The sequence below is a fragment of the Pinus tabuliformis genome, chromosome 8 (assembly GCF_031772625.1).
Source record: "Pinus tabuliformis cultivar Carrire ecotype Pingquan chromosome 8, CPIR1, whole genome shotgun sequence".
Classification (NCBI taxonomy): Eukaryota; Viridiplantae; Streptophyta; class Pinopsida; order Pinales; family Pinaceae; genus Pinus; species Pinus tabuliformis.
Genome location: NC_142294.1, coordinates 994,961,257 through 994,970,505, shown reverse-complemented (window position 1 = coordinate 994,970,505; position 9,249 = coordinate 994,961,257).

Sequence of the window (9,249 nt, the reverse complement as noted above, 5' to 3'; positions counted from 1 at the left end):
ACAATATCATTACTAAAACGGGAAATTAACTTGGAATATTTTGATTTTCTAAAATATGTCTCGAAGAAAGTTGCATATATCCCAATATATGATACCTTTGTAAAACCAGAAGGGGGTTTTTTTTCCTTGTTCTATTATTGACAAAAACCTCTTTCACTTTTGTTGAATTCATCTTCGTTACATCAGAAACAGATTTTGAAGTAAGATTGTCTCTATGTGTGGAAAATGACCTCAAAAACCTAAAAATTATGCTAATCACCTCTGTTGATATGATGAATTTTATCCCTGATATTGTGGCTTTTCCTCTTTTCAATTTGGTGGCAAAGAGGCTTGTCAACTTGGCATTGTACCCTAGGCATCCCACTTCTTCTCATGACCTTTTGCTGGATGGTGAAGCATTGATTTCATGGGTGTGAGCTGGCTCAAATATAGACATCTGACCTCCTTTATTATATGCCACCTTCTCACTTTCCATGATTTTAATTTTCACAAAAAAAAGCTAGACGAATGAAAGGGGAAAAAACAGAGTTTTACTTGGGAAAACAGGGGACTAGGGTTAGTGTCTTGAGGTGAGGGGATAGAGGGGTTAGGGAAGAGATATGTGGGTAAACAAAAATTTAGAGGTAGGGATATGTGTTAGGAAGGTTAGGAAGGTGGAAAATGATGAAAATAGTGAAGGGATTGATGTAGGGAATTTAAACACAGCCCTAACCCTAAAACTGCCAAAAACACAATGTAGAAGCTAGGGTTAGGTCTAGGGGTTATGGAAATGAGGGAGGGAGGGTAAGAAAGGTTATGGGAAGTGTATTTGGGTGTGGATAAGGGTATAATAGGTAGTGAACTAGGTATATTTTCTTGCAACCCAAACTATGGAGCTGACCCAACAAAAATGTAGCATGGGGACTGTGGGAGCGTTTCTCCACTGAAAAAATGAACTAAATGTTGATAGAAGGTGGCAAGAACTTTAACTTACTTGTCAATAGTCTGATGGAAAGTTCATTGGCCACAAAAAACCTCTGGAGATGTATTATTTTCCTCTAGAAGTGAAAACGTAGCGAAGGGTCAAAAACGCAGTGTGGTTGGCTGGAAATGCAGCGTGGAGCTTTGGATGGGGTGCCAATCACCTTTTGAGAGTGTCCTTCAATGCTTGTTGTACTAAGATGGCATTTTCTAGTGAATTAGTGCTCAATGCCAATGGAATGAATGAAAGAAATACTTGTATGGTCTCTTATAAGAGTTAAATTCACTTTTTGTATATGTCATGACATGACATCATCCTCCATTTGGAAACCAAAGTGATGTGTTTTGCAATAATAATTTTATAAGCTGAAGTAGTACCTTTACCTTTATTACATTTTCTCCCTAAGATGCTAAATCCCTTTATATGAGGACTCAAGACAATAAACATAACTCTTTTTACTTAAAATTGACATGGTGATGAGAAAACAGGTGAAGACCCAGACTATGACCCATATGATGACATTTTAACTGATTCATAACCTGTAACACCTGAATGATGACATGACCATGATGAATGATGATAATCATGAATACTAAAGGGAGTAGCACTGACCTAAACACACCAACCAATGATCAAAGTTTTTTTTTTGAAGACCTACTAAAACCATAAAAAGCTTGACTTAGGATCCTAACAAAAACTTTGAAAGAGCACATTTGATCACTGGTGACTGGCAGGACTAACAGAAACTAACATTGGCTCCAGCTGGGGATGGAAGCTCCTTTAGGAGGTGTTAAGAACATTGTAGACCAAGTATCCTGATCCATTGGGCATGGAGTCAAAAAACAAAAATACCAAATTCAAAACTAAAAACTGACCAACAAATTGAACTCACTTGACATACTGAAAGAACTGGCTTAACTCTATAACTGACTATTGACCGAACTCACTTACACATGGTAGCAGACCATCAAGATCTTAGGGCCTTCACCTCGGGCTTCAAATCCTGATGATAACCGCCCACCTGTTGAAGATATATATACAATCATGTGAAATGATCCCTCCAGTGTAACCAATCCAACAAATGGCTACTTATTTGAATCATGCTCACACTTTCCTTGAGCAGGTAGAAAAAACAAAAGATAGGCAACTCCAAGTGTTCACTAAATATGTGCTCATGATCCATAAATACAAGAAAAGTCCTTTTCTCATATGGCTACAACAAATTGGCAAAATGTACATTGAGATTTAGCTCATCCAACAAATTGTAATTTTTCTCTAGGTGATCTTCATACCATGAATATAAATTTTCATTTTCATCCTTACTCTCATGCATTTCTAACTTGTAGTTTTACTGATATTACTATAAATTTTCAGATGAGCTTTGTAACGAGACTCATGCTGAACAAGACAATGAAGCCAATTTCCTGATCAAATTCGTGTCATATTTGTTTTGAAGCTCATAGTTAACTAATGGAGAAGGAATTTGATTACAGATATCATCCAAAACATCAGCTATTGGATCATGGAGAACTTGAGAGGACTGCTACAACTTGTCATACATTGGTTCCAATGAGACTACATGATTTTCTATAAGCTTGTCATTCTTTGCTTCAGAAATATTATCAAAAATTTTCTTCAAAAACTGAAATGAATCAAAACTTAATGGTACAGAATTATCCTGCATCAATTCACAATATGTTTCAGATTCTAAACTTTCATATGTGATTTGAAACTCAATGTAACTCAGTGGCTGGGATTCTGGAGCGAAAGAAGCTTCCATATCACAAGTGACATCCTCAACCGATTCATGAGAAGGCTGCCCATTTATGTTGTTGACAACTCACTTATCTTCTTGCTTATAGTTTTCTCTTATTTTTTCAAATGAGGAGAAACACAAGGGTAAGGAGTCCTGACCAAAAATTTCATTGTCCTATTCGTGCTCAACATCAAAACTAAAAGATTACTGATTTCTAATCTTAGGAAACTTTTCTCTCATAATTGAAATGAAGTAAAACATAAAGGAAAATACCTTTCACTTGCTTTCAAATTGTCTACACTTTCTTCATTGTTGTCATAGTTAATATGTATAGACTGAGTTCTATATTTGAGTTGTTGTCACTGAACTTCTTCCTCGCAAAAACTTGTCATTGATTTCCTTGAAGAGTTAGCCTCTAATTCAACAACATAATTATCATCATGTTGATCATACTTTGGTAACTCATCATTATAAGGAATGACATCAAGCATGCACATTATATCAGCAGATTGCTTCTCCATGGGTTGATCTACAAATCTGTAACTAGAATTAGCAAGAAAATGATTCAGATCAACAACCTTTTCTTCTTCTGCAATAAGTGGGACATGATGTTTCTGAACAGCAAGTTCATCTCTCATGGTGATCTTTTGCATCATTTCTTCCATTATACTTACCAAAATGTCAAGCTTCACTTATGAAATTGTCAGTTGTTCCTTCTCTATGTTCTCCTTCTCTTCTGCTTCTTTCAACGTTGACCTTTTGACCAGTAGATTAGCTTCCACAGCTATTTCATTGTCCTGCATTTCTTCAAGTGTTGTAGTGTTCCTTTATCTCAATTGAAATTCCATTTATGGATCTAAGAAATCCATGTAGTGTAAGAGATCTAAGCCGGGTGGCGATTTGAGATCAACAGGGATTGAATGGTATACTTGATTGAACCTGGCTGAAAAGTGTTGCATTGTTTCTCTTGGTTGTCTTTTCAAATGATTATATCCTTCTAAAATTAAAAAATGATTCCTCTTAATCACCCATTTATTAAGGAAGACTTTCACAAACTAATGGAAATCAAGAATGCTTGCAGCCGGCAAACTTTTGAACCATTTCTTGGCTTCACCTTATAAAGGTAAAGCAAAAATCCTGATATTGACATCATCTTTTTCGACCTGAAATAGGTCGAGAAATTTTTCAGGTGATGTTACCATATTCTCCATCAAACCTGGGAAGATATTTGTAATAATTGTGATGGAAATCATGGAGTACAGGAGGTAAGTTGAGTGGCTTGTATCTATCTGGAATTTTACAAGGTGTAGGAGTATGTACAGACGTTGTAGGATTAGTCTTGATGTCTTGAGGCTCATCAAGTTGAAGATGGTCAACATAAGATTCAGAAGAAGGGTCTTGATCAATATCAAAATTTGAATTCACAATATTCAAAGGAAATGAATCAAATTCGACTCTGGGATCTTTTCTCAAATACAGTATACTCTGGAAAACCTTCTTGACATTCTCAGGAAAAGAGAAGAAATAATGTACAATAAAGAACATGAAGTCTTGGATGAAAGTCCAATTTGAATACCTGATCCTCCCATATTTTCCTTTCATTTTTCTTTTGATAAGGTTCATCCTCCAGTGGAGTATTTGAATTAAATTTGAAAATTATTTGAAGTTGCTAGGTGATTAATTTCAGCCTTCCTGTGTCTGACCATTGTCCAACCATCAACATTCAGATCTGATCGTTGTTGTCCTATCCCAGGGAAGATATGATCTCTCGTTTCCCCAAAAACGGCGCCAAAATGTTATCCTCCACAATAGCCCAAGGCTGAGAAAGTAGATCGACGGAGTTAATCTCAAACCACTTAGGGTTTAGCAGCTAGCCCTGCTAAACCAAAGAGGGCTCTCTATAAAGCTCAAAGCCAAATATGACTGGAGTGGGAAAAATATATTAGACTAGGTATGTTCAACTCTGGGATTTTTAAATTTAGGGTTTTTCTGGATGAATCATGAGCCAAGGAACCAAGGCTAGGGTTTTAGGAAAAATTCAGTTACATAAACACAAAGGAGCAAGGTAGGTATGTCTCAATGGCACTTCGAGGCTTTGTCGATGTAGTTTAGGGTTGAAAAACATAGGTTCAAAATTAGCATGGAAAGCATGAGTTCATTCATAAAAAGATAGATAACGTAAAGATGAAATTCCTATCAAAACAGAGCTTAAACTTTTTTTGTTATCTCCTAACATGATAACTTTTTTTGTTTTCTCCTATGAAATTCCTATCATGCAAGCATCTTTAGGTCTTGGAAGTTCCCTTGGACTTATCATGTGTGCTTCTATGGATGAAAATTCCCTATGGTGTATATGCGTATAGAACAAAAACCCTAATTGTTTTGTGCTACTAGGAATTTGAATCAGAAAAACTCTTCTTATCTCATATCAAAATTTTGTTGCATTTCAACAATGTCAGATGCACATAAATCATATTGTTTAAGTATGATTTATGTGCATCTGACATTGTTGAAATGCAACAAAATTCTTCCTCGCAAAAACTTGTCTTTGATTGCCTTGAAGAATGAGCCTCTAATTCAACAACATAATTATCATCATGTTGATCATACTTTGGTAACTCATCATTATAAGGAATGACATCAAGCATACACATTAGATCAGTAGATTTCTTCTCCATCGGTTGATCTACAAATCCATTTTCATGATTATCCATAAATGAATACATAAAACAATCATTTTATGATCTATGGTAACTAGAATTAGCAAGAAAATGATTCAGATCAACAACCTTTTCTTCTTCTGCAATAAGTGGGATGTGATGTTTCTGAACAGCAAGTTCATCTCTCATGGTGATATTTTGTATCATTTCTTCCATTGTACTTATCAAAATGTCGAGCTTCACTTCTAAAATTGCCAGGTGTTCCTTCTCTATGTTCTCCTTCTCTTCTTCTTCTTTCAACTTTGACCTTTTGACCAATAGATTAGCTTCCACGGCTATTGCACTGTCCTACATTTATTCAAGTGTTGTAGCATTCCTTTCTCTCAATTGAAATGCCATTTCCAGATCTAAGGAATCCGGGTAGTGTAAGAGATCTAAACCGGGTTGCGATTTGAGATCAACAAGGATTGAATGGTATACTTGATTGAACCTAGCTAAAACGTGTTGCATTGTTTCTCTTGGTTGTCTTTTCAAATGATTATATCCTTCTTGTTAAGATTAGGTATGTTCTATGCTAGAGCAATTTATTTAAATTTTCACAGTTAGCAATCACATCAGCATTATGATAAACTGCAGATAGAACATAAATATAAAACGCAGAAGACAAGCCAAGACAAGAGGACACAAGATATGGCGCGAGCCAGGGACAAACCCCACAATGTGTGGGGAAACCCTTTGATCAAATCTTCTTTTATCTTCAAATTTCAGCAGAGAAAGAGAGAGATAATACAAATACATAAAACTGAGATTTTATGACAGCAGTAGAAGGCACTTCATTATGGCAGCATTCCTCAAATTGCTAGCTGCTCCAACAATTCTGGTTGCAGCCCCAAACTCCCTTGATTGTGATGAATGGCTGATCTGAACAATCTCCAAACAGTCCTAAGACAGCATCCCCAAGGTAACCATTGCTATGGTGCTATGCCCTGTGGCCTAGCACATTGCAACACGGAAGAGAATGTCTTCAAAACATCACCAATGCAGCAACCAACGCAACAACACTTGCAATCATCCTAACTGTGTATAAATACTGATTTATGGAGCACACTGTGATATTGCTCCCTCTCATTGCATCGAGATTGTGATGATCAATGAGATTAGGACTGTGACTTTACTTTCACCAATATTGTAACCAGGAAGATATACACACACACACACACACACACACATATATATATATATATATATATATATATACTGATAAACATATACCTTTTTCATTCATCCAAGATGACATCTGAGATCATACCTTCATTCATCGCATCCGAGATCTGCTCCTTTGATTGAGATCTCAGAGAAGGGGTTACTGTCAACAAAACTACAACTTACTATTCATTTGAATTCTTGTCTATATGTGATTGAGCAGGAGAATGTCTGAGGCAGTTTTCCTTTTTGACTGCGTATAGAGGTTGTCTCCATGACTGTGTAGAAAGTGACTTCCTGATAGCGTAGGAAGGTATCTTCATTACAGCGTGCAAATATTGTTGTGTATATGTATTGCTATTGCTTGCAACTATATGTATATTTGGTTGCGCCAATGATCTGGGATTGACTACATGTAACAGGAGGGACCTTCTGATTGCGTTTAATTATCTCTATACCCTACGCATAAGAATCTCTGGAGCAATCCGAGCCTCCAAAGCAGGGTGAGCTCTGATGGGCGGTTCAACAGGTTGAGACTGAACGAACTTCGGATGATCTTTAATCAATTTCTTCGATGAAACAAATGTGGTCTTGTCCATCTTCAGTTATATATGGAATCACTATCTTCCCGGTGGAACCGAAAAGCCGACTACCCCAGGAGATGACGACGAGGTTTCTTCCACCATTGTTTCTTTGTACTGCCAGAACAATAAATCAATCCCTGTTGTGATCTCACCATATAACCAAGCTCCACCAGCTTCCGGATTTTCCATATCGCAGATCTTGCTGCACTTTCTCTTCTCTTGACCTTCAACGCAACAATGTACAATAAACGGCTTCCTACACAGAAATCTGGCCGGATCAAAGACTTGTACAGTTGCAGACCCCGCCGAGGCTAACAAGCAACCAAAATTGACCATGATTGGAACTTTGGATTAGCACCCTTCTGGATTTCTGTCCACCGAAGAAGAAGATAAAAACTTTCCTCACTCACAGAATTATTAAGACTGTCTTATACTCATTATATTATATCCTTTCTCAACTGGAAGATTACTTAAGAAAATCGGGGCAATCCAACGGTCACCGGATCGAATAAAATACACGTGAGATCCAGTCGTAAGAATTGAACATTGATGAATTTATCAATCAAAGAATCGGAGATCTGAAATTGGATCTCCATTTACTAAGGTTCAGCGTATAAGGTCTCGGCTTTCATCCTCATAAGCCTGCAGCTTATTGCGGCTAGGGAATTACAGCAATTAGGGCATCATAGTGGTTAGGGCATCATCTGAAGCTAGGGCTCCTTCTAGGCTAGCGTATTCTTTTGGTTCTCTCCTTCTCCAAAAACCCAAGACGTGGAGAGGAGATCTCCTCAAGAATACATATCCCAAATGACTTCAAGTCCTCACCAATTTATACTAAAACGTAGAGGTTGAATAGACACGTCGGCTGGGCTTCTAGAGCCTACATAAGAGCTGGTCGGCTTGACTATAATTAAATAAACAAAATAAATTCATATCTCCATAAATACTTATCAGAATCGGATGATCTTTGGATCAATCCTACACCTCTCGAAGAGAGGGGTCCAATAAAAATATCAGCTGCCATAAATAAGCTGACCCACATGGAGTTTGGCCCTAGTTGCCAATTTAACACTCCCTCTCAACTAGGGAGAACTCCATCCGTTGATCCATGTGAACGACTGTACTATCTCTGCCATCAATGCCCTGCATTGTTCTGCCCAACTCGGCTCAGCCCTGCTAGCTCTGCGCTACTCTGCTCAGCTCTGCTGGCTCTTCTCTGCTCTGTTCAGCTCTACTGGCTCTGCTTTGCTCTTGCTCAGCTCTGCTGGCTCTGCTCTACTCTGCTCAGCTCTGCTGGCTCTGCTCTGCTCTTGCTCAGCTCTATTGGCTCTGCTCAGCTCTGCTCTTCTCTGCTCATCTCCGCTGAACTATGAAGAAGAAGAATTGATCGAGAATGAGTCATATCATTCTCCACTGACCTGAAGTCAGTCTCAGAGTGCATACCACTAGTCCCAGACCAGTCTCAACTGACCCGAAGTCAGCTTCATAGTAAGTACCACTCCTACCACTGGTCCCAGACCAGTATCGCAGTCTCAGAGAGTGTACCACTGGTCCCAGACCAGTCTCAACCGACCTGAAGTCAGCGTCATAGTATGTACCACTCTCACTGGTCCCAGACCAGTACTGCACTGACACGAAGTCAGTCTCAGAGTATGTACCACTGGTCCCAGACTAGTCTCAGCCGACCCGAAGTCAGCATCATAGCATGTACAACTCCTACCACTGGTCCTAGACCAGTATCATTGATCCCAGATCAATGGAGGACATCCTAGCGTAGGGAGTACGGTAGATACAACGATGCGTCCATCGGTATTACTATGGTCCCTAACTTCATTTCCCTGCTTATTGATCAGATGAGAGGTACTTCCCATGAGTCCCAGACTACATGGGTAGGAAGCCTCGACAGGAGAACTTAATCAATCCTATCCTCACAGGAGAACACATCAATCCTGCTACAATCGCCATGGAGAACACATCAATCCAGGCTGCCATGGAGAACACATCAATCCAGGCCTCACAGGAGAACACATCAATCCTGCTACAATCGCCATGGAGAGCACATCAATCCAGGCCTCACAGGAGAAC